The 26,319-nt window shown below is 48.0% G+C and overlaps 1 protein-coding gene and 1 long non-coding RNA gene across 2 annotated transcripts in view; one reads left to right on the top strand and one right to left on the bottom strand.

Moving 5' to 3' along the window:
• The window catches only part of RNF144A (ring finger protein 144A), a 67,166-nt gene extending 43,060 nt beyond the window's left edge, over positions 1 to 24,106 (bottom strand). Inside the window, exon 1 of the mRNA XM_080999326.1 lies at positions 23,700 to 24,106. The gene's annotated coding sequence lies outside the window, so the exon portion shown is untranslated. The remainder of the gene's footprint in view (positions 1 to 23,699) is intronic.
• The window catches only part of LOC308473781, a 314,717-nt gene that overhangs the window by 54,068 nt on the left and 234,330 nt on the right, over positions 1 to 26,319 (top strand). The gene's annotated exons all lie outside the window — the stretch shown is intronic.

Genomic DNA, 26,319 nt, shown 5'->3' with positions numbered 1-26,319 from the left:
ACTAATAAATACATTTGTATGAGCACTTGGACCTAGCATATGTGTGTTAGTGAACACTGCTTGGCTAGAGAACTGCAAAGAAAAATCTGAAGTGTGAATTCAAACAATGTCTGAATTTCAGTTCGTGTAATGTTTTGTAGTTAGGTAGGCTTGCCTTTCAATGTGAATTAAATCTAATTTGTCCACCATCCCTACCTCTGAGTTGACACAGTTTTAAAAATCTTTATCTGTTGTATTTTATCAGCTAGGCTGTTGTTTTATTGGACTTGAGATGATAACAACATCATCAATAAACAACAACAGCAACGTTATTATTTGTACCTATTTGTACTTGTATTATTTGTAACTCTATTCTCTCAACCCAGAAGCACTTGTGTGTTGCAGGTGCAAGGTTAAAATAAATGACAAAAATACCAAGCTCTATCTTTGCATTACTGCTGAATGAACTTCTGCATATATAGCTCTTCTTTCCAAACTTGGCAAACAGCTGGCGTCAACTTGCCAGCTAGCACTTTTTAAGTTGTTAGCAATTTATTCATTTTTAGCCATTTATTTTTCTTAAAGCTATTTCAACTTCAAAAAATACACATCAGAAGAATTTATATGAAATGAAGACTTTTGAGGCATGAGGTCCATCCACTAACAGCACAATCCCATGTCTACTCAGAAGTAAGTCTCACTTGAGTTCAAGGTGAATTCCAGGTAAAGGTGTGCAGGATTCAGCCTAAACCTGTGAAGGAGTGTTGCTAGATCCTGTTCTACAGCCCTTTTATAATACCTATGGTTGTCTGTAAAACTAAAACTAAGTGGGTTCCAGTACCTTTAACAGTTGCATTCTCATTAAAAAAAAACCTCATCGTAATGCGGAATTTCTCTATCACTGTACAGTCGTACTGTACCTTGGTTGTCAAACGCCTTGGTACTTGGGACGTTTTGGTTTCTGAACGCTGCAAACCCGGAAGTGAGTGTTCTGGTTTGCGAAATTTTTTCAGAAGCCGAATGTCCGACGAGGCTTCTGCTGCTTCCGACTGAGTGCAGGAAGCTCCTGCAGCCAACTGGAAGCGGTACCTTGGTTTTCGAACCCTTTCGGGAGTCGAGCGGATTAAGTTCGACAACCAAGGTACGACTGTATGTGTGTCTGTTGGATTTCAGACTGTTACACCAAAATTAAAAGCACAAGAACCACGCTGGAACAAAACGTGGCAGTCCTAAGAGGACCCCCATTGTTACTAAGAATAAGGAAAACCTTTACAAAAATGTAGCTAGTTGCAATAAAGAATTGTATAAAGTTTATGGAATAAATTAACAAATAAATAACTTCAAAAACAACAAAAATGTACCTAATCTAACTTCAAAAACAACAAAAATGTAGCTAGTCTAACACGAACAAAGGGCAGGAAGAACAACGTTAACTTTCCAAGGGGGGAACTGCCTTCTGTTTCACCCTAGTCTAGTCAATGAGTTTTGGCCATTGCTTCCCCTCTGCAATGGGACGCGGGTGGCGCTGTGGGTTAAACCACAGAGTCTAGGACTTGCCGATCAGAAGGTCGGCGGTTTGAATCCCCGCGACGGGGTGAGCTCCCGTTGCTCGGTCCCTGCTCCTGCCAACCTAGCAGTTCAAAAGCACCTCAAAGTGCAAGTAGATAAATAGGTACCGCTCCGGGACGAAGCGTTTCCGTGCGCTGCTCTGGTTCACCAGAAGTGGCTTAGCCATGCTGGCCACATGACCCGGAAGCTTTCTGCGGACAAACGCTGGCTCCCTCGGCCAATAAAGCAAGATGAGCGCCGCAACCCCAGAGTTGGTCACGACTGGACCTAATGGTCAGGGGTCCCTTTACCTTTACCTTCCCCTCTGCTAGAAGGGCTTAATTTGAATTGGGGGGGGGCAATAAGTGGGAAAAATATTTAACCCTTCTCCTGCTCACTGGTTTTCTTCCATGGGGGCCCCTCCTCCATTTTTCTTTCCAAAATTAAAACTGCCATGGGGAAGGGGAATTGCACATTCATATCTTCCACACTCAGCTCCCATTCTCATCTGAAAGTAGGGGTGCGGGGGAATTCAGAAGGTGTGATACGTGGGCAGGCAAGCAAAGAGAGTTTAATCCTGCCGCAACCTGCCTTTGACACAGAAACATGGGCCTGTAATCTGGGCTGCAGAAGGAAGCAGCTGGGGGTGGGTTGGTGGGTTAAGCCCCCTCTGCCCACTTCTCCGCCACCTCAATACATGTATCAACACCTTCTGGCACCACCACCCCAACTTGCAGAGGAGAAACAGTAGCAGGGTGTTGAAGACATGAGGCTGAGGCAGAACGTGCCGTCCGTCCCCAAGATGGCAGTTTTAGTTTTGGCAAGAAAGATGTGGTGACTCAGGCAAGTAAACTATATCCCAAGATTATTATTTTTTTTTAAAAAATGCAGAATGTCTTGCCAAAACCTATCTACAGAAGGCAGAAACCCTGCTGATGACTTAATATGGTGAGAAGTTAAAAATGTGAGAGAAAGGCTTTGAACACTGGTAGTTTCCTTATCCAATTGACAGCTACCTCGGGAAAATGCAATACATGCCAGAAAGAAAGAAAGAACGAACGAAAGTCTATTTTAGAGGCTAAGAGGGGAAATGTACCTACCGTATTTTTCGCCCTATAGGACGCAGTTTTTCCCCTCCAAAAATGAAGGGGAAATGTGTGTGCGTCCTATGGGGCGAATGCAGGCTTTCGCTGAAGCCTGGAGAGCGAGAGGGGTCGGTGCGCACCGACCCCTCTCACTCTCCAGGCTTCAGGAGAGCCCCACCGCCAGCCCCACAAGCTCGGGGGACAGCGGGGAGGCGCAGCGCGCCATCCCGCTGTCTCCCGACCTGGTTTGGAGGCTGGCGGAGGGTTTCCCCCTCCCCCAGCCGCAAGCTCCCAGAGCGATGCTGAAGCTGCCCGCAGCTTCGGCATCGCTCTGGGACCCGTTCTGGGGGCTGGGGTCGGGGGAAGCTCGGGCTTCCCCCACCCCAGCCCCACGCCTGGGTGGGGGGAAATATTTTTTTTTCCTTTATCCCCCCCCCAAATCTAGGTGCGTCCTATAGGGCGAAAAATATGGTACTGTGAAAGTTCAAAGCAGATTAGAACTGGGCAGTTTGAAAATGTGTTGTTATTAGACTGGATGTCAAGTGAGAAAACACAGATCTTAACCCAAACAGATCACCACCTCGAGATACAACTGTCCTAAACCTGCCCTGGCTGGTTTTAGATTTGTCAGCTTCTGAAATCAGAATCTCACTTGATAGCCACTTGTTATCACAGTAATGGCAAAACAACAACTAAACAACCCCTCTGCCAGGAAACAACGTCTCCTGGACAAATGGACCCCATCATGGGGTGTTGAGGCTTTAAAATTCCTTGCCTCTTTTCTGCAATAGTATTCCATATCAAAATCCACTTCTCTCTTCAGGCTTATTAAGAGCTACTATTCTGGTTGTATGTGATGAGTAAAAACAGTTTCCCCTCCCTTTCAAGGCATCAATATGCCACAGGTAATTAGCTAACATAAATGGGCGAGGATATGCTCACTGGGTGACCCTGGGCAAGTCACCATCTCTCAGCTTCATAGGGGCTGCTCTGAACTATGTACCTGACCTTAACCTCCTCAGAGGAAAAGTGAAGTATAATTTTGTTGTAAATGTCTTGTGGGCTGGTAAAAACAAGCCTGTCTCACCTTTAAATGCTGGGAAATTGTCAGACCAAAGGGAGGGAATGTTACAAAATGGAAGGCCTAACACTCCAATGTTCAGCAGCGCAGCATGTTCATTGTTCCTCGGTCAACAAAGATCCAAGGACGTTCCAGACTAGGTAGCAGACTCGGCCATTCCTCCTACTATCTCTACTGAAAACTAAGCAGATCCTATACCACCGTACTATTCCGCTGCACAGCTTTCGTTATAATCAATAAAAGGTTTGCTAGAAACCAGAGAGGGAAGCTGAGGTTCTGTTGTAGCAGGATTAATCTGAGGAAATGCCTCGTGCACTGTTGGTGGGGATGGAGGAACTGTGCCAAATTTAAGCCAGTTGTTTTCCTTAGTAATAATAATAATAATAATAAATGATTCCGGAGAACAGCAGGACAGAGAAGATTAGCTGGCTGTAGCAAATGCCGATTTCCTTGAGCTGCTGAGGCAACAGTTGCATGTATATTATTCTAACCTCAATTCAAGGCTTCAGATTCAAGATCTGATTTAAAGCGCTAGTGACGGATACAAGTCCTAAACAGCTTGGGACCCAAATCTCAGCAACATCAGACAACTAAATCTGCTTGCAGACCCTGCCAAGATTCAGGGTGAGGGGATACACAGGGCAGCCTTCTCTGTGATGTGGCCTTGACTCAGGTGTGTCTGTCTCCCAAATGGTTAGGTTTCAGGCACCAGTTGAAAACCTTTTTATTTACCTAGTGTTTTACAGTTTGCCAAATAGCAGCTCCTATCCTTATCAGCAACGTATGTATTTCTGATTTCATGATTTGCTATTCATTTTTTCGTACATGCATGCTTTTAGCTCTTTTACTAAAATTAGAGGATGAAATTAGGAGAGGATCAACAACCCCTGGAGGAATGATGGACTCTTCATTTTTCTCAATGGTCTTAAAACAACGCCCAGTTCCACCCATTGTTTTTGATACAGAAAGGTCAACATAAGGCAATTTTACCATATTTGGGGTTATTTTGTTTGTATGCCCTGTTTGTTGGCAAAGGTTGCCACTTACCTATCAGGGCAAATTAATTTTCGTTGCTTCCTCCCCATGGTGCAAATATCTGCTCTGAATCATAAACAGGCATATTAAAATGAAATATTCACCCCATGAGAAGTAACTTTGTGATGATTCTTCCAATAACAGGGCAGTTACTATATGCAGAAGTGAGTTGACTTCAACCTGCTTGTGAATGACCCCCTCCCCCAATGTTCAGCTATGGGGTGTGGCTCTAACAGTCTGGAATTCCACCTTTCTTTGTCTCGGATTAGATTTATTTCGAAATCCACTATGTGTTGTCTAAGTGGGGCTGGTCACACCAATTCACAGAAGCCACCAGCATATGTGTAAAATTAGTGTGTATGCATAGGACAGGGAACCTGTGGCCCTCTTATGTTAATGTATTCCAGCTCCCATGAGCCTCAAGCAGCTTGGTCAATGGTCAGAGCTGATGATGAGCTGTAGCTCATCAAAATCCGGAGGGCCACAGAGTTCCCGTTCATGATGTAGGTGCTCAAAACGTTCTTGAGATTTTATCAATTCACTGAAGTCAAATCACTTTTAAAACCCTGTGTAGAGCAGTTTGGCACTGAATCATTTGTACTGGAAAGCTTCCTGTACACACACACACACACACACACACACACCAACTTTGGTCTGCATCCATCCAAGGCTGCAGAAAGTATCTGGCAGTGACAGTTCAGAAATAATGTTCCAAGGCACATTAAAACAGTATCCCATTCATCTCATCTTGAGCATAATGAAAACCACAAGAAGTACACCACTAGATAAAATGAGACCACACCTGTCAAAATGCCCTTTACTTCAAATTCCCCCTGTGTTTCAAAATACTACGTATGTAATACTTAGTGGACCAAGCAGATGATCCGGGGCCATAAAAGTTTGTTAATGCAAAATTAAAAGGGAGATACAAGAAAGAAAAACACAACAGAGGTTTCTCAGAAGTTACAAAACACGACCACTCTGTTGTATACCCAGCTGAACCATAAAATCTTCAGAGGGGGGCATTGCTAACCATACCACCACTGGCAAACTGTTGTTTAACAATTTCTCAGATGTGGGTCTCTTCTGCGGTATTACCCACTGTCAGGGAACTGCCATCGGAAGGAAGGGAAGTGAAAGGGCTCACACAGGTTGGGAGAGACTCAGCAGCTGAAGAGGGAACCAGTAGGGGGAGAGGAGCTGAGCTGAGGGAAAGGGAGCTGAGGGATGGCTCAGAGACACTTCCAGCGAAAACAGTGGGGAGGTTTCAGGACCTCCTGTAGGGACACCCACTCCTCGCCGGAAACTGTCACGCAGAGAGTCCAGAAGACGTGTTTCCGTTAAGGAGCTTTTATGTTGGAAGCGATTCCGAAAGCAACCACTGTCGGAATCTGCCAGCGACTGACGGAGCCATGTTTAAGGGGCTCCGTTACAGACAGAGGTTTGCAAACTTGACCAAACTCTGAGGGACTAGGATTTTACACACAAGCAGCTCATCGTCCCATCACAGCATTCCGACAGTCTTCGTGAGCAGCTTGTGCAGGAGAAGGCATCATGAGCAACCCAGCCGGAACCGGAGAAGCAGGAGCTGGAGCGGGTCCAAGCCTGGAAGAAAGGTACCGGGTGTTGGAGGTCCAGCTAGCGCTGCAGACGGCGAGGCTTGAGGAGAGGAGGGCTCAGGATGCAGACAAAAAGGGGAAAGACACCCAGCTCGTCAGAAAGGTACCAGGATTGGTGCAGAAGTTTGGGGGGGAGCCCAAAGACTATCATGGCTTTCGGACAGAGATGCAATATGCCCTCAATCTGCAGTTTGATGAATTCCCTGACGAGGAATCACGAGTGGCTTTCGTGATTGGGCATCTTGAAAAGGGGGCGAGAGACTGGGTTAGACCCCTGATGGCAGCGAATAGTGACGTCCTAAAGGACACGATGAAGTTCTTTCGCGCCATGGATCTGATGTTTTCCAGCGATATTGAACAGGGAGTGGTCCGCAGACAGTTAATGGCTTGCAAACAGGGGAGCCGATCTGTCCGTGAGTACTGGACTGAGTTCACCATGTTGATCCATAAATTGGGGTGGGATCTATCGGCGGAACCCATTCAAATGCTCTTTGAAGAAGGGCTTTCTTCGGCTGTGAAAGACGAACTTTCCCGGGCGCCCAGGGCGGAGTCTATGGACCAGCTGACCAAATCAGCGCTGACCATAGGAGCGCGCCAGGAGGCGAGAGCATTGGAGAGGCGGGAAGGGAAGGGAGAACGTTGGAAGGAGTTCCGCATTCCAGACATTCCAGAGCCAACTTTCCCGCCGGCAGAGCCGATGGAAATCGGAACAGCGCGCGCGCGCGCAGTTTCAAAGCCCAGTGAGGGGGGAAAGAAGGAGGGAAAAGGCGCCCGGAAATGCTATCTCTGCCAACAGCCAGGTCACTTTGCCAGAGTCTGCCCCCAGAGGAAGGAATGGCAAGGGATGGTAGGAGCTGTGGAGGGAAGAGAGGAAGAAATACCGAAGCAAGTAAAAGCCAACGCCTGGCTGCCACCGTCGGGGCACAGCAGCCAGGCCAAAGAGCAGTGAAAGTGCCCACGCCAGAACCTCCTAAACCCGCCCTAGTGATAGAAGTGGCGCTAGAGCTGCCAAACGGACACCCTCTAAAGATAAAGGCGCTGTTGGACTCAGGCAGCTCCTGCAATTTCATGAGCAAAGAGTTTGCAGCTGAACACCAGATACAGACGATCCCTTTAAGCAACCCCCTGCAGGTGACCACGATCGATGGCAGGGAGCTGTTGGGAGGAGAAGTCAGCTTGCAGACCGTCCCAATGATAATGAAGGTGGCAAGGCACACCGAACTGATAGCGTTTAATGTGGCCACCTTGGGAGGAGCTCCCATTATATTGGGGATGAGCTGGCTAGCGTTACATGATCCGCTGGTGGGCTGGCATCAGAGAGTGGTTTCTTTTGGTTCAGCACATTGCTTAGAACACTGCAAAGAGGGAAAGGGTTTGGCAGGGGCCCAAGCCACCCTAGCAGGGACTGAAGTAACGGAGAACGTGAAGGTACCACGACAATACGCAGATCTCCGCGACGTCTTCAGCGAAAGGGAAGCTGACCAACTACCCCCGCATAGACCCTTTGACTGTCAAATCAATTTACTCCCTGGGGCACAGCTCCCTGTAGGCAAGCTGTACGCCATGTCAGACAGAGAGATGCAGGAGCTAAGAGAGTTCATTGACAAGAACCTGAAGAGAGGGTTCATCAGAGAGTCCAGGGCGGTGGGGGGCAGCCCAGTGTTTTTTGTGGATAAAAAAAACACGAACAAGCCGAGGCTTGTGTGTGACTTCAGGGCCTTAAATGCAGTGTCAGAACCAGTGGCTTTCCCTATGCCCAGGATTGACGACATTTTGACAAGGGTCAGGAAGGGAAAGATTTTTACTAAACTGGACCTAAGGGGGGCGTACAACCTGATACGAATAAGGAAGGGGGATGAATGGAAAACCACCATGTTCACCCCTTTGGGGGCATTTGAATATTTAGTTATGCCCTTCGGCCTACAAGGAGGCTCCGCGTGCTTTCAATCGTTTATGAACCATGTCCTGGGGCCTTTGCTTTACAAGAATTGTGTGGCCTTCTTAGACGACGTGTTGGTGTATTCTGAGAATGAGGAGCAGCATGTGAGAGACGTCAGAGAAGTGTTGAGCAGGCTGCAAGCCAACCAGCTGTGGGTGAAACTGGAGAAGTGTCAGTTTCATACCAAGGAGGTGGAATTCCTGGGGTATCGCCTGTCAGACAAGGGATTGGCCATGGATCCCGGCAAGGTCCAGGCGGTGCTGGAATGGAAAACACCCAAAACAAGGAAGGATGTGCAGAGGTTCCTAGGATTTGGGAACTTCTATCGTAAGTTCATCCGAAACTTTGCCCACCTGACGGCGCCCATTACGGACTGTCTCAGCAGTAAGAAGAAGTTCGTTTGGACTGAGGAGGCGGAGCGAGCATTTGAGGAACTAAAAAGGGCCTTCGCCTCGGAACAACAACTCCTGCATGTGGATTTACAAAAACCGATGAGAGTGGAAACTGACGCATCAGACAGAGCTATTGGGGCGGTGCTTCTGCAGCCAGGGAAGGAGGAGTCAGAGTGGAGACCGTGTGCCTTTTTTTCGCGAAAGCTGAACAAATCCGAGAGGAACTACACGGTGTATGACCGAGAACTACTAGCCATTCATGAGGCGTTCCGGAGATGGAGGCACTTGCTAATTGGCGCACAACATAAGGTGCAAGTGTGCACTGACCACAAGAACCTAGAGTATTGGAGGACGGCACGAGTGCTCAACCAACGGCAAGTGAGATGGGCCCAGGAGTTCTCCAAATTTAACTTTGAGATTTGTTACGTGCCAGGCCCAGAGAACATTAGGGCGGACGCTCTCTCACGCAAACCTGAATATTTGGAGGGGGAGGGAGCACCCGAAGAGAGACATGTCATTCCAGAGGACCGCTGGGTGTGTGGGGCGGCATTGGTGGGACAAAGAGAACTGGTAGAGGAAACAGAGAATGATGAATACGCCCAGAATAAGCTCAGAGGTCTTAGGGGTGAGGGAGAGGAACCAGGGGGTTTCGAGGAAAGAAATGGAGCTTTGTATTACAAAGGGGCACTGTATATCCCTGAAGGAGACTTAAGGGGGAGGGTACTCAAGCAGTTGCACGACAGCCCCACGGCGGGGCATTTTGGACAACACAAAACCATGTGGTTGGTCACCAGGGAATTTTGGTGGCCTAAGGTGAGGGAAGATGTACGGGAGTATGTAAGAGGGTGTGAGCAATGCCAGCGAGCCAAAGGGGAGAGGCGGGCACCGGCGGGGCTATTAGAACCCTTACCAACCCCAGAACGACCTTGGGAGGCAGTGTCGATAGATTTTATGACTGATCTGCCGAAGTCCAAGGGGAAAACAGCCATCATGGTGGTGGTAGACCTACTAACAAAGATGTGCCACTTTGTAGCCTGCTCGCATGCAGTCACGGCGGAAGAGACAGCGAAGTTATTTGTAGAACACATTTTTAGGTTGCACGGGGTGCCATTGAGGGTGGTCTCAGACCGAGGAAAACAATTTACTTCCAGGTTCTGGAGGAAGCTCATGAGCTTACTGCAGGTGGAGGTCAACTTTTCGACTGCCCGGCACCCTGAAACCAACGGGCAGGCGGAAAGAGCAAACGGGGTCCTCCAGCAATACCTGAGGTGTTATGTCAATGACAGAGAGAATGACTGGGTAGAAAAGTTGGCGCTGGCGGAATTTGCCTACAACAATGCCGAGAATGTGTCCACAGGGATGAGCCCCTTCTTGGCTAATTATGGGTGTCATCCCAGGGCTTTCCCAGGGGGAGAAGGGGAGAGATGGGGTGTCCCGGCAGCCGAGCATTTTGTAGAAGAAATGGAAGCAATCCATCGTCAGCTCCAACTCAACTTAGAAAGGGCGAAGGAAGAATACAAGAGGCAGGCAGACAAGAACCGAAGGGAAGGTGAAACCATAAGGGTGGGAGATAGGGTGTGGCTGTCAACCCAAGGGTTGCCGTTCAAAGGAGGTTGTAAGAAATTAAGACCCAGGAGATTGGGTCCCTTTGAGGTCATTCAACAGGTCAACCCAGTGGCTTTCAGGCTCCGGTTACCCAACCACATGAAACTGCACCCAGTATTTCACAGGTCGTTACTGTCACCGTATGAGGGGGGACGAGAAGGGATGGCCACTCGGGGACCGGTCATAGAAGAAAGGGAATGCAGCAGCCATGTGGCAGAAATCCTCGACGCCAGATGGAAGGGGGATCAGGTGGAGTATTTGGTAGCGTGGGAAGGAGAACCGGAGTCAGAAAACACTTGGGTAATGGCAGAAGATATCAATGACGAGGTATTGATAGAAACGTTCCATCAAAGGTTCCCAAGGAAACCTCAGCCTGTGGAGAGGTTCCGGAGGGAATACTTTGGGACCACCGATGAGGAGGAGGAGTTGGAAGGATTCTCGGAATCGGAAGGGGAAGGGGAGATGGACTCTGAGGAGGAGGAGTACTTCGAGACCAGGAACCGCAACAGGTGGAGAGAAGTGTTCGGGACATCGGAAGATGAAGGAAGTTCATTCCGGGGTTTTGCCTCCTCACCGCCCGTAGAGGAGGGGGCGAGAGGGGATGAAGGGGGCCCTGGAGGGGAGGTGGATGTCAGGGAACTGCCATCGGAAGGAAGGGAAGTGAAAGGGCTCACACAGGTTGGGAGAGACTCAGCAGCTGAAGAGGGAACCAGTAGGGGGAGAGGAGCTGAGCTGAGGGAAAGGGAGCTGGAGGGATGGCTCAGAGACACTTCCAGCGAAAACAGTGGGGAGGTTTCAGGACCTCCTGTAGGGACACCCACTCCTCGCCGGAAACTGTCACGCAGAGAGTCCAGAAGACGTGTTTCCGTTAAGGAGCTTTTATGTTGGAAGCGATTCCGAAAGCAACCACTGTCGGAATCTGCCAGCGACTGACGGAGCCATGTTTAAGGGGCTCCGTTACAGACAGAGGTTTGCAAACTTGACCAAACTCTGAGGGACTAGGATTTTACACACAAGCAGCTCATCGTCCCATCACACCCACCCTCTGAAATGCTCTTCCTTTTCCAGTACAGGAGGCACCACACATAATGAGCTTCAGACTTCTTCAGATGGGAAGTCTCATCTGTTCCAACAGGATATCACTGACAGCAAGTATTAGTGCTTCACTCATTCTCTCACAAACTATATGTATCTATCAGATTTCCATGGTTCTGTGCAAGTTGCAAGGAGATCTGTGTGCCTTGCCAGAGGTGACAACCTTTGGCGCTCCAGATGTTGCTGAACTACAGTTCCATCAGCCCCAACAAGCATGGCCAATGGCCACGGATGACGCAAGTTGTATTTAGGAACATCTGGAAGCTAAAAAAGGTTCTTCATGAAATCTGGGTGTCCAACCATTTGGAGAAGCCAATGTATATACAGCTGTATACACGCAAAAAAACCCCTTTCCATGTTTGCACTGAACACAAAAAGTTTGGAAGACAGAGCTATTGGGCATGATCCGTCCTCCTCAAATGTATCCAGCATACATGGAAATGGGGAGAGAAATCAAATGACTGAATTGGGCTATGGATTTCAAACAGAACGAAACGAGAGAAAAACTGAAATTATACTGGAATGGATGAAGTAAATAATTATATATAGAAGTCAGACGAAGAATCAAAAGTTCTTCAGCTTCTTTACTTCTCTCTCTGAAATCTTTTTCTATTCCTTTTTCTCTATCTTTTCCTCTTTCTTTCTTTTTTCCTTTACCCTCTTTCCTCTCCCCCCCCCCTTCAGATTATTGTTTTAGTTTGGACAAAAAAAAGCTATTTGATAATAATCTTTGTATTTTTCTTTATAAATCCTAATTTTTAAAAATATTTAAAGAAATCACCTTTAGATAACACAAAGATTCAGGGTGATCAATCTCCCCACAGAATAGAAAGGCATCTTCTTGAGCATCTTAGTGTGGGGAAAGATGCAAAAGTTCCACTTTGGATGCACTGAGGAAGTGCAGGATCAGAAAGTGCAAGTCACTTTTGTAGCATTTCTCAGCATCTCCAAACATATCGAGTCCCTCTAAATAATAAACGATGCTTTCTTTTTCTAGGCTGATGTGTTTGTTTCCTTTGCCTCCCGCTCCCTCCCCTACCGAATCACCGGAGGAGACGGTGACTAGTTCACACCATCCCAACGGGATTGTTGTTTTGCTCTCAGCTTGAAGAACATTCAGTTGTCAGCAGCACTGGGAATACCCAAAGTGGGCCCTTATGGCTAGGATTAGGTGCCCATGAACAAAGGTTTAGAGAACCAGGGTAAGGATCACCCTGCCATCACATCTCATGGTGCCTCGGAGGGCACAGATGCAGTCTAGTAGCAGCTCCCAGGAGCCACAGTTCTCTCCAGATGGGAAGAAGCTTTTTGGTGGTACTTCACCTCTGCTTCAACCACAGAGCCTAGGACTTGCTGATCAGAAGGTTGGCAGTTCGAATCCCCGCGACGGGGTGAGCTCCCGTTGTTCAGTCCCTGCTCCTGCCAACCTAGCAGTTTGAAAGCACATCAAAATGCAAGTAGATAAATAGGTACCGCTCCGGCGGGAAGGTAAACGGCGTTTCCATGCACTGCTCTGGTTCGCCAGAAGCGGCTTAGTCATGCTGGCCACATGACCCGGAAGCTGCACGCCGGCTCCCTCGGCCAATAAAGCGAGATGAGCGCCGCAACCCCAGAGTCAGCCACGACTGGACCTAATGGTCAGGGGTCCCTTTACCTTTACTAACCTCTGCTCCTTCCAAGGCAGCTACTTTGGTTTGGATGTACCTCTCACAAGTGCTTCTTGGGTGAGGAGTTCCATGGCTTTGCTGGGAGGCTGGCACCTCAAATGGGCTACAAATAACTTCCTGCCTGTCTAGCCCAGGGAAGAAGAAGAGTTTGGATTTGATACCCTGCTTTATCACTACCCGAAGGAGTCGCAAAGCGGCTAACATTCTCCTTTTCCCTTCCTCCCCCAAAACAGACACTATGTGAGGTGAGTGGGGCTGAGAGACCTCAGAGAAGTGTGACTAGCCCACGGTCACCCAGCAGCTGCATGTGGAGGAGCAGGGAAGCGAACCCGGTTCACCAGATCACAAGTCCACCGCTCTTAACCACTACACCACACTGGCTCTACACACTGGAAAGCCTTTAATGGCAGGAAAAGCACATGCCAGGACACCTGCACATCACTTGCAAGCTGCTGTACACAGCTTGCCCAAGAGCCCCTTGCTATGTGTGGTACCCAATTCAAGGTCAAGTAAGGCTCTGGAAATACAGTGGTACCTCAGGTTAAGTACTTAATTCGTTCTGGAGGTCCGTACTTAACCTGAAACTGTTCTTAACCTGAAGCACCACTTTAGCTAATGAGGCCTCCTGCTGCTGCCGTGCCGCCGGAGCCTGATTTCTGTTCTCATCCTGAAGCAAAGTTCTTAACCTGAAGCACTATTTCTGGGTTAGTGGAGTATGTAACCTGAAGTGTATGTAACCCGAGGTACCACTGTACTCGGTTCTCAGTGTGTGTGTTAGGAACCACCACACTCTACCCAGCTCTGTATCAGAGCTAAGCCACAACCAGCTGTCAGAGGGAAATCAGGAGATGGGAACCAAAGGTCAGTAGTTGGGTCATGGAGTGAGACAGTGGTCAGCTGGGGGGTGTTTTTTAGTGGGGTGAGGGAGACACCTAAGCCAGAAGTCAAAGCCAGGAGTCCAAACCTACGAGCAAACAAAAATGTGCTAGAGCAGTACAACCACGGCTGTGGGAAGATACTCCAAGCCACGGTTTGAGTTGCTCCTGACACAGAGTCACTGCGCACAGAGAACTAGATTGGGTCTAACCCATAGACATATGTGACAGCCAGGAGCTAAGTAGCTGAGACGGAAGTATTTTCTAAAAGTTGGATATCTAGCTGGAGTCACACCTATCTCCAGGCTGATCCATACATACATGCATGCCCTTCCCTACTTCATGACTGCCAAACTTCATAATGGACCATCACCACAGGCAGCAAAGAGTTGCCATCACAAACAGAGGGCTTTTTAGTAGCTGACACATTTAACAGTCAATCAAACGAGAGCTGACAGAAAGATCAAGGGATGCATGTGACTCATGCGTGAAACACGCCTCAGATGAGAGTTTTGCACCTCAGGTTCAAAGAATTCCCACATGAGCGGCGGAAAGCTATCTAGAAATTGGAGCAGAATTTAAAGGATATTATTTTGAGTGCAGTTTTCTGTAGAAAGCTCATACCTCCAAAAGCTACCCTTTCAAAATATTAGCTAAATGTCTACCTGGGCTGGAGTTCCTATTTCTCAAAAGTCTGGACCCAAAAAGACCTAGTGTTCTGCTTTAGTGTACTGGAGTTTGGAGATATCCTGCTAATATGCTGCTTTATTTCTTCCTCTTTCACATCCTTCTGGAGAAGACAGCAAGAGTGGATTACATGGGCAGCTCCTGAATGAGACATTATCTAGAGGCTTTCGAGGGAGCAACTGAGCCATTTATGGTTGCAATTGTTTTTTAAATGTCTGGAACATAATGCGCCGAAAGACCTAAATAGATAAAAAGAACTCTGACTGCGGCTTCCTTTTACCTCCCTATAAAAATCTAGGAATGATACTGTACTGTAAGTTCTAGTAAACAGATAGAATTTTCAAACCAGTTAATTTTGGAAAATCCAAGAATAGTCCTATTTAATTGGTGGCACTTGAACAATTCCCCCCAAAGTACTGCAAAGCAAAAATGCCACATACCTTCCATAAAAAGCAGTTTACTTCAGCTCATGCAATAAAGTAGCATTTCTGAAACACTACTCAGGTGTTCTCAGAGGCGTAGGTCAGTCTTTTTCCTGAACCAAACTATGCTGGAGAAGCTGGCCTCTGCATTTAACGGGCAGTCCAGAAGTACGAGCAGCCAAAACAAAGATGGATGGATGTTCTATATTACACAGGATGGCAATCTGCTCGTAAAATAACCTGAGGCGTGTCGGCAAGTGACAGCATCGAAGGACAACTCAGTTAGGCTGAAACAACTTTCCACCTTCCTTAAATTGAGGGTGGGGGCACAGGCCATTGGTGCTGAGTGGAACTCTGAACAAACAGCCCTTTAAACGCACTGCCGAAACATTTCCACAAACTATGCCTCAGAGCTATGCGGGGGGGAAATGAATTGCACTGAGAGTTCAACACATTCTGCAACACCAACAGACACCAACAGCAAGTCATCATCTGCACCAACTGGGGAAATGTGTCAGATGACGGTCCCCTAAAACATTTCCCTAAAATATTTGGAGGGATAGCCACACGACCAATATCATCCGCTGACACCTCTGCTGTTGGAGTTACCCTGGACAGAAACATGTGGCCAAGCATTCTCAAAACATTTAACTTCCAGGCATTTTTAAGAATGGATAGATCCCTGACGCCCAGATCTCCTGAGTTCAAAAGCTTACAAATTTAGTGCCAAGCAACCTAGAAAATCTAAGATTATTTAGTTTTCACTAGCGACTGTTGTTGTGAATCCCTCCCTTAACTTACTCTACATAATTAAATTGCCTTCCACTATCCATTCCGCTGCCATCTGATCCCCACTGTTTCTTCCACCCATGTATAAATGTGCCTCTTAAGATAACCCTTTCACCTATCTGATGAAGTAGACTTCAGTCCATGAAAGTTAATGACACAGTAAACTTGCTATTTGTTAAAATGTCACATAGATTCTTTGCTTTCTTTAATCGATTCCTGAACCACACAAGAATCCACCCTCCCATCCCCCCTCCCCGGCTGCTAAATTTACCCAAGAGCTGAAGAAGAGAAATGTTGAAACCTTTTTGGAAGTCCAGTGGGTGACTTCCTCCATGTGTTCTGACAGTGTCAAAGAATTCTGAAAAATTGGTGAGGCAGGGATACCAGCAGCCTTTTCTATAAAGCCATGCCCATGCTGTGCTTTATGCTAGCTACTTATCTGCATGGCGGGTGGTGTTAGATAACATAGTCCTTAAAACAGAACAAAGTAACTACTGCTCAACAGATGCACACTTGGGTGTTGGAGGGCCTTCCCAACCAGTGTTCAAAATCAGCCAGGTGCCAGGCGCTTTTTGCACCTGGCTATTGGCCACTTAAGGGACGCGGGTGGCGCTGTGGGTTAAACCATGGAGCCTAGGACTTGCCAATCAGAAGGTTGGCGGTTCGAATCCCCGCGACGAGGTGAGCTCCCGTTGCTCAGTCCCAGCTCCTGCCAACCTAGCAGTTCAAAAGCATGACAAAGTGCAAGTAGATAAATAGGTACCACTCTGGCGGGAAGGTAAACAGCGTTTCCATGTGCTGCTCTAGTTCACCAGAAGCAGCTTAGTCATGCTGGCCACATGACCCGGAAGCTGTACGCCTGCTCCCTCGGCCAATAAAGCGAGATGAGCACCGCAACCCCAGAGTCGGCCACGACTGGACCTAATGGTCAGGGGTCCCTTTACCTTTATTGGCCACTTGCAACCAAGTGAAGATTCCTGGGTGCCAAGATGGCGCCTGACATCTATACCATCTGGAGGTGCATGCCTGGGGATCATTGGATCTTGACTGTTTCCACACACTAATTTCACATCCTGCAGAATTCTATCAGTTATATTTTACCTTCAGAATCGGAACGAATTTCAGGAACCAAACTTGGCTTTTTCTGTGCAGGGAACAACGTTATAGCTAATTGTTGTAGCTTGTCTCCACTTACCCTACCCCACTGCCCTGCTCACAGTTGTGCAGAATATTCTTATGTTATGAATGGTCCGTGTCACCATGAAGAAAAAGAGGCAGGAATAGGCCAATATCTATGTGGACCGTCCCTGGATCAAGTGACTTTTCTTCTCAAAGTTCGTAACCAAGCTCAAGGTTGTCTTCTGCACTAGCTACATGTTTAACTGATAATCAGAGTCAGTACATCATTTGAAAAATAAGACTTTAGAGCTGTCTTGCCCCAAAATGGCAAATGGACATTCTGTTTTGGCGACTGCAACCCTGGTTTAAGGAGCCATTTGGCGCCTAGCTTATATATCTGAGTTTCTAACACTATTCCCAACCCCCTCAAAATAGCCAGTTTCTCCTTTGTGATTCAGAAGTACAGTGTGAAGTTGAGGGCTGCTGATGAAATGGACACTATACCTAAGGCATGGGTATGCAAACTAAGGCCCGGGGGCCAGATCCGGCCCAATCGCCTTCTAAATCTGGCCCACAGACGGTCCGGGAATCAGCGTGTTTTTACATGAGTAGAATGTGTGCTTTTATTTAAAATGCATCTCTGGGTTATTTGTGGGGCATAGGAATTCATTCCCCCCCCCCTCTCAAATATAGTCCGGCCCCCCACAAGGTCTGAGGGACATTGGACCGGCCCCCTGCTGAAAAAGTTTGCTGACCCCTGACCTAAGGGTACAATTAACCAAACACTGGTGCCCCATTAAAAGAAAGAAAAAAAGACATTGAGATCACACCAGCATAACCAATTAGCGAGTAAGCAGCACAACTAGTACTATTCCCACCCCCACCCCAGCTAAAGTTGCCAAATGTTTCCTGGCAGGACTCCTGGGTCTTTAACACCTACCTGGCATGCAGAAATGTAGCAGGTGCAGCTTTAGCCATCCATTCGTCTTCATGGCAGGAAAAGCTTCATCTGCTATATTTCTGCCTGTCAGGCAGCTGTAAATAGGCAAAGGAACTTGCCAGGGCAAAAGAAGAAGAGAAAGTTGTTAGCCTTTATTTTCAATCAGCTTACACTACAGTATGCTCTCTCTCTCTCTCTCTCTCATTATTTTTCCTCTTTATAAAAGAGCTGTTTCGACCCCTGTGCTGGAAGGTATAGCTATTCCACCGTTGTGCTGAAAAACTGCAGATAATTTTGCACAACAGGCCAAGAGCAAGCCTTTGTAAGGGCTCCATCTTTTGCAGATTTAACTCCATGGTGCTGTAAATATTTACAGCAATGTTCCTTCCATCTCACTCAACTCCGCCCCCTTCTGTTTCTGGGAAAACCCAGCCAGATTATTATTATTATTACTATTATTATTATTATTATTATTTCCCCTCTTATAGATAATAAGGAAACCCTCAGTAGATATTCATGTTTAAACTGACAAGCAAAAAAGGTAAGAGGATGGAGAGATCTCTTGAAGAGAAACCACAGGATCCTCATAACTCCCCATAAAGGCTTGGTGTGCTGCTACAGAGAAGAAATGGCCAGGGAGCAGAAGAGAACAAGAATTCTGAAGGATGTGAAGAGGTCAAAGGTCAGCGAGGGAGGCTCATATAATTAGAACGGAAGATCTGCTGGAATAAAATAAGATTCCTATGATGTAACTAGATTCGAAATAGCCTGGGGTGACTCATGACATTAATGAAATCTGCCCCAAAATATAAGCCAAGATGGAAAGGACGCAGAGAACTCCATTGAATTATGAAAAATGCAGGCGAAACAGCAACAACTGAGAAGTTCTCATGCTGTCAGTGTTTAGTTAGCAAAGGATGGAATCCCTTATGATAAGCCACCCAGTTAATTCATCCGTTGCAGTTACTCAAAAATTAAAATTCCAGATTTCATCCCCAACTGCAGGTGGCTTCAACTTTGCAAATTTTAAAATCTACAGGCTTAAAAAAACCCAACCAGTTCTTAAATTTAGGCCTTAATTTTAGGAGCTAAAATTAAATAGCTCTTTTGGAACGCATAGCTTTTTTAGCTTCTGGAATTCATGCTACTGTTCCATTTATTTTTAACTGGTCTATGTTTCGGGTAATTTTGTGCTGCTAGCATTTAAAACGGTCTAGTTTGGCTTTAAATGGTATTGCGTTTTTATGATAGGTAAGCCGCCTTGTAAGGACTATGCCCATAAAGGCAGCCTATAAATAAGTTTATAAGTACAGCCCATACATGATGCAACACATGCACATATATTCCTAAATTTTGATTTACGCAGGGAAGAAACCTGCATCACCTGAAAGCTTGCATACAGCAATTCTGAACGACAACTCGGCCAAACAATACTTATTGCCTTTCTTTCTCCGTGTTCTATTTCTTACACTTCGATCTCACTCTTAGCCTCTTTACGTGAAGCAAGGTTATGGATAAATGCCCAGAGACGCTGCGTTGACAGCATACTTGAGGGTACTATTCTCCCTCCCTGCCCCCATCTATCTCCTTTATGTTTCCCTGCAGCAAATGATGAGTATCCTGAGTCAATTTGTGTGGGTTTCCTGCCAGCGGCTTCAGCAAGGCTCGCTTTAAAAAACATACCAAGAATAGCACATGAGCCTCTCCAGGCAGCAGAGTTGGAGGGAGTGGAATATTCGCCAGGCCAGCCTATGGATGAGATGACCGGAGCTCCTTTAGAGAACATGTAAGGGGGATTCTGTGCAGTTCTGCGGTCTCAAAGTGCAACATATAGTTCCTCCTACACGTGGTATTTTTAAGATTAAGATTGCCGGAAGAAATATCAACAACCTCAGATATGCAGATGACACAACACTGATGGCAGAAAGTGAGGAGGAATTAAAGAACCTCTTAATGAGGGTGAAAGAGGAGAGCACAAAATATGGTTTGAAGCTCAACATCAAAAAAACGAAGATCATGGCCACTGGTCCCATCACCTCCTGGCAAATAGAAGGGGAAGAAATGGTGGCAGTGAGAGATTTTACTTTCTTGGGCTCCATGATCACTGCAGATGGTGACAGCAGCCACGGAATTAAAAGACGCCTGCGTCTTGGGAGAAAAGCAATGACAAACCTAGACAGCATCTTAAAAAGCAGAGACATCACCTTGCCGACAAAGGTCCATATAGTTAAAGCGATGGTTTTCCCAGTAGTGATGTATGGAAGTGAGAGCTGGACCATAAAGAAGGCTGATCGCCGAAGAATTGATGCTTTTGAATTATGGTGCTGGAGGAGACTCTTGAGAGTCCCATGGACTTCAAGAAGATCAAACCTATCCATTCTTAAGGAAATCAGCCCTGAGTGCTCACTGAAAGGACAGATCCTGAAGCTTAGGCTCCAGTACTTTGGCCACCTCATGAGAAGAGAAGACTCCCTAGAAAAGACCCTGATGTTGGGAAAGATGGAGGGCACAAGGAGAAGGGGACGACAGAGGACGAGATGGTTGGATAGTGTTCTCAAAGTTGCCAGAATGAGTTTTACCAAACTGCGGGAGGCAGGGGAAAACAGGAGTGCCTGGCGTGCTCTGGTCCATGGGGTCACGAAGAGTCAGACACAACTAAACGACTAAACAACAACAACACTTGCTATTTGCACAATTCTGCTGCTTCTTCTGAGGCTAATTTTAGGCACACACCATCTTTAAGCCATTTTAGCAGATCTGAACTTCCAAGAGCAAGGCATCTGCCAGTAGCAACATAAGAGAGAGAGGGACTTGACATTCACGCAACTCTGGCTCCTCCAGCGGATGGAGGGAATGGGAGAAAGGGGCTTGCACTCTAAGCCTCAACACTTCCACACTTGCATTTTGAAAATCCCACTTGTGAAGTGCCCAAAGAATGTGTTGCAAAGTTGTTGTTGTTGTTGTTGTTGTTGTTGTTGTTATATCAGGACGTTTGCTAAACATATGAACAGGAGGTACATAGCATTCCCAGATTGTGAACCAGGTACTCCATAAACCAGATTGCCCCCTTATGTAGTCCATTAATTGGTCCAGGCAAGCTCTACCATCTGGTTCCTTATGATCACAAGGAACTGGTTCACACATGCGAGCCGGCCACTTTCTCTTCCCCACCCATCTCTCAAGTGGCCTCGCCCAAGGCCTCCCTGGTTATAGGGTTGCACAGACAACCACAATGACTTGAGGAGGCAATAGCCAGCAGCAATGCCAGTGCTTTTCTAGCCGGAGTGATTGCAGGGATTTCACACAGAAGATCTCCATAACAAGAAGTGGTGAGCCCAATGGGTTCAGGAAAGGGGTGGAAGCACCTCACCAGTGTGTGCAAACCAGTGCTTCCCAAACTTGGGTGTCTCCAGCTGCTTTTGGACTACCACTCCCATCATCCCTAGCTAGCAGGACCACTAGTCAGGGATAATGGGAAGTGTAGTCCAAAAGCAGGTGGAGAGCCAAGTGTGGGAAACCCTGCTCTAATGGAAGACTCCACTGGATCAAATGGCTTTCCAACAGGGGATAGACATGGCTGGATAGCACTCTTGCAACTCAAGGCAGAACCAATAAGCGTGAGATGGATGAAATGACTACAGGTGCAGCTGCTCCCCAACAATGTATTCTGAAGAGACAGCTCATCTGAAAATGTCCACAGGTATAAGAATAAAGGAAGTCAATTACCCAACAGCAGGGATGGGGAACCTACCGCCTTCCAGATGCTGTTGGAATCCAACTCCCATCAGCCCCAGGCAGAATGGCCAATGTTCTCGAATGATGGGAATTAGGAGTCCTAAAAAAACCCATCTGGGGGACCCACAGGTTCCCCATCGCAGCCTTACAGCTTTGACCTTCCCGGGGGACATAATAGGTAAAGGTAAAGGGACCCCTGACCATTAGGTCCAGTCGTGACCGACTTTGGGGTTGCGGCGCTCATCTCGCTTTATTGGTCGAGGGAGCCGGCGTACAGCTTCTGGATCATGTGGCCAGCATGACTAAGCCGTTTCTGGCAAACCAGAGCAGCACATGCAAAAACCGTTTACCTTCCCACCGGAGCAGTGCCTATTTATCTACTTGCACTTTGACGTGCTTTCGAACTGCTAGGTTGGCAGAAGCAGGGACCGGGCAACGGGAGCTCACCCCGTCACGGGGATTCGAACCGCTGACCTTCTGATTGGCAAGTCCTAGGCTCTGTGGTTTAACCCACAGCACCACCCGTGTCCCTTCTGGGGACATAATATGTCTCAACAAATCAGAGAACCAGCAAAGGGGAATCTCTGGGCGTTATAATAACATCCATCCATCCAAACACACATAGCACCATCCCAGGCCTAAATCCTCTGAAAGCTTCTTAAATACTCTCCCAACGCTTTCCCCTCTGTTCTGGCAGCCCTCCCCACATACTCAGACCTTCAAGTGCGGCCAAAGGTTGTCAGATCTCGCCCTTTTTCCCCCTGCAGAAAATCTGCCAGTGGAAAGGATTAAGTTGAGAGATTGCTCTCCCTGCTGCTGCTTCTCCATCTGAAGGGATTCCAAGGCTGCCTGAGTATTAATGTCAGTGGAGGCTGTGGAGGCTGGTTGCATTCCCCTGCCTTTTTGTACTGTCTCTACAAACCTGCTTCTACCTTGGCTGGGGCAGGGTGGGGGAAACTAAGCAAAAAAACAAAAAGTGTCCCATGGGCGCAGAGGGTTTTGTAAATGGAGGGTCATGTCAGGATGGATGCCAAATGCGGCAGGAGGACAGCAGGAGAGAAGCCTATGATTATATTAAATTGTGTGTGTACAAAGAATCATAGAGTCGGAAGGGACCCCAAGGGTCATCTAGTCCAACCCCCTGGAATCCTGCCCACAGCTGTGCCTTGGTGGGCTCGGACCACCAGTCTTCGGGGTCAACAGCCAGATGCAATGACCCATTGTGCCACAAGATGCCACATAGCTATCCAATAAAGTACTTCCACAGCCATCTGTACCTGCCACGGGTGCCAATCAAGCAGGTCTTCCCCCATACACCCTCATTTATTGGCCAGCGTGCAGGCCAGCTAAGGGAAATAAATAACCAACGTGAAAACCAATTCCAAGAGAGATAAATAACCAACACAAAATCAATTTGCGCCTCTTGGCGATCAACGACTTGCGTGGATATTTTTTTTGTTTCAGGGAGATGCTACCTATACAGCACTTTATAAATCAAGAAGAGTTAAGAGGTGCCCAATCCAACTTCCTACGCTCATTTGCCTGGCAGAGAAGAACGAGGAGAATAGCCAAGGATGCCCACCACCCAAGAGGCACACCCACCGACCCAGCCAGAGGGACAGGCGAGAACCTGGAATCCGCATTCCCAGCAGCCCTGGGGGGCAAAGTGAACTTCTCCAAGGCGCCACCTCAACCTCTTGGGGGCTAAAATCTAACCCTGCACAGGGGTACCAACTTGAACAAAATATTGGGGATGGGGGACCAGGTAAGCTCCGCCCCGCGTAATCCATCACAAGACGTGGCGGTGCGCACTAGCCATTTGAATGGCAATGTCCATAAACTGTGGGAGGGGGGAAGCCCCCTCCAATATTTTATTTGGGGGAGGGGGGCGAAGGGAGACCTCGGCCCTAAGACGGGGCTCCTATGCCCGCATCTTCGTTCCCGGGAAGGAGACACAAAGGCGCGTGTCGGTGCGGACGCCTCGGCGAAGGAGCCGCCTCGCCAATCCCCGAGCGAGCGGCCTAGCGAGCGCGCCATCCCCGTCGGATGCAAGCAGACACAAAGCCGAGCGCGCCGCGCCGCCTTACCCTCCTGCCGCCGCCGCCGCGAGGGAAGAAGGGGGGACTGGGACTGCCGCTGCCTCTTCCCTCCTGCTCTGCTGCTGCTGCTGCTTCTCCTCCTCCTCCCGCTCGCCTGGACCGCCGCGCCTCAGTCTCCCGCGCTGCCTTGCCCGGGTGTTGCCTCTTGGCGCATTGTGTGCGGCTGCCTTCCCGGCGAAGTCTTGCCCGCGCGCCTGGGCGCTTCTGCCTCTGCCTCTCCCGCCGCTCCTTTTCTTCTTCTCCTCCTGCCCGCTGCCCGCCTCCCCGAAGGAAGGGGAGGAGGAGGAGGAGGAAGGAAGGAAGGAAAAGGGAGCAGCTAATCTGAGCGCAAGGACGCCATTAAGCTCCGGCGGCTTTGCAGCCGCGGCGGCTGGGCTTTGAAGCGCGCCGCTCAAGTCGGGGCGCGGCGCGCGCGCGGGGAGGACGCGCCCCCTGCCGGACTCCCCAGTTCGCGCCTCGCTCAGACGGGGCGGAGGCTTGGCGTGGTGGGGGTCTCCTTTCTCCGGCTTGGGAAGGAGAAGCGCCCCCGGAGAAGAGGGCTGGCTGGGAGGTAGCAGCCCCTCACAGCGCCCCGTGGTCGGGATAGGCCTCCGGATGGCGCTCCAGGAGCTGGAGCGCGGTTTCTTCACCCGTTGCGAAAAAGCGCCTCTGGGTGGGTTGTGCGGCAGTGCGAATGCCTGCCGTCGACCCGTGACAGAAAGCGAGGAGAGATTGTGTCCTCCCTGGCCAATATAGGTAGGATGAGTGTGAGTAGAAACTAGCCTGCTGTAAGTACACAGGTGGGGTTGGACTACAACTCCCGTGATCTCTGAGTGCTGGTCCCTGCTGGCTAGGGATGGTTGGGGTTTGTAGTACAACAACATCTGGAAACCCGAGATGGAGAAAGGTAATAGGCACATTCTTTGTTTCCCCTGGGCAGTGTGTAATGGAGCACCTGGGCTGGCCGGACGACAAGCCTCGCTGATGTGGTCCGAAGGAAAGCAGAGCAATACTTTTGGCACCAGTTTGGCTGCTGGAGTTGCCGGAAGGAGGTGTACAAGGTGCCATCCAACCGCCTTAGGGATTTGTGTAGACTTTTCTTCTCCTGAAGATATCCCACAAGGCAGTTCAGGTTTACGGTCGTTTCTTCTAGATGGGCTACCTTCCCAAGTTGATGACGCATATGTGCTCCTCACTTCCCTCTACAGCAGGCACCCCCAACCTTTGGCCCTCCAGATGTTTTGTACTACAATTCCCATCACCCCGATCTGTTAGCTAGGAATCATGGGAGTTGTAGACCGAAACATCTGGAGGGTTGGGGATGCCAGCTCTACAGCATGTGCAGAAACTGCCTTCTCGGCTGTTGGACCCACTATTGTTCTGTCTGCTCAATCCTCCAGAGCCTGCCTTCACTCATTAAGGATTTGATACCTATCAGCTGCCCTCGCTTGGTTTAGCCAGCCAATTGAAGCCATTCCCTGGGTATGGCTGCTGTCACATTCTGACATCTTATAGGAGCCACAGGTGAGAGCTGAGTGCAGGGGGGGAGGCGGGACCAAAAGTGAGCAAACTACTCCAGGAGGACCACAACATGTCTCCCCCACCAGAGGTACTAACTCTCCCCTCACACTCCCATCAAGCACAATCAAGTGGACAGCATTTTTGAACTGCTGATGATGATCTGAATGGGTTATCTGTTCATAACAATGAATGCCCGTTGCAAATGGAAGCCTGGCAGTTTCAAAGCGTATAGCTTTTAAAAAAAAAAAAAAAATTTTTGCTAATTATGAGCAAGATCAACACACTAATTAGATCATTCTCTGGGGCATCAGGAAGAATCTCTGTGCAGAATTGCCCAGGAAAACTACATTGCTGGCTAACTGAGCTAGGAGATTCAGTTCTACAGGCTGTTGTAATACATTCAGCTGCTAAGTAGCAGATATTCTGGCTGAACAGCAGGCAGAGGTTGTAATGGTAGAGTAGCATTGCTAGTAAGGCTGGAACAGACACCATCACATTTCTTGCAACATGTGTGCTGGTGGCTTTGAGGTTTTAAGGCTCAATGCAATCCATAATGAAATATATGTGGTTTGGGTGTAGACTTGCAAACTTTATTTAGGCAAGATTCCATCTGAAGAGAGGGCAGATTTGGCTAAACTGCTGTGGAATCAAGCCCCATAATTTCTTCTTACATATTTTGAAGGCGGGGAGGGGAAAAACTAATGTCAAAGGCCTACATAAAAGAAATAATAAGGATGGGAGAATTTCTGGACACACTTTGTTGTATATGATTATGGTTATGGCAATAAAAATAGTGATTCAGAGAATTACCATTCAAGAAGTTCTTTTTTTTACATATTTATTTTGTCCCGGCAGCAAACGATACATCTTTATATAGAGCCTGTGGTTTGGTCTAAATTGGTGTCTTGCCGATGTAACGCAGGTCATCATAACCAGCTTAAAATTCATCTTTCAAAATATTACTAGGCTGTGTGGTTAAAGGGACAAAATAAAATCCCTCTCAAATGGAAAGGATTGTAGCATAACGGTGCATTACAGTACCTTCCCAGGTTCATTGTCGTTCGGAATATTTATTAAATTTTAAATTGCTGTTATTTTTTACCTATGT

Source organism: Podarcis pityusensis (genome assembly GCF_964106645.2).
Source record: "Podarcis pityusensis genome assembly, chromosome: 3".
Taxonomy (NCBI): Eukaryota; Metazoa; Chordata; class Lepidosauria; order Squamata; family Lacertidae; genus Podarcis; species Podarcis pityusensis.
This window is presented reverse-complemented; position numbering and strand designations above follow the sequence as displayed.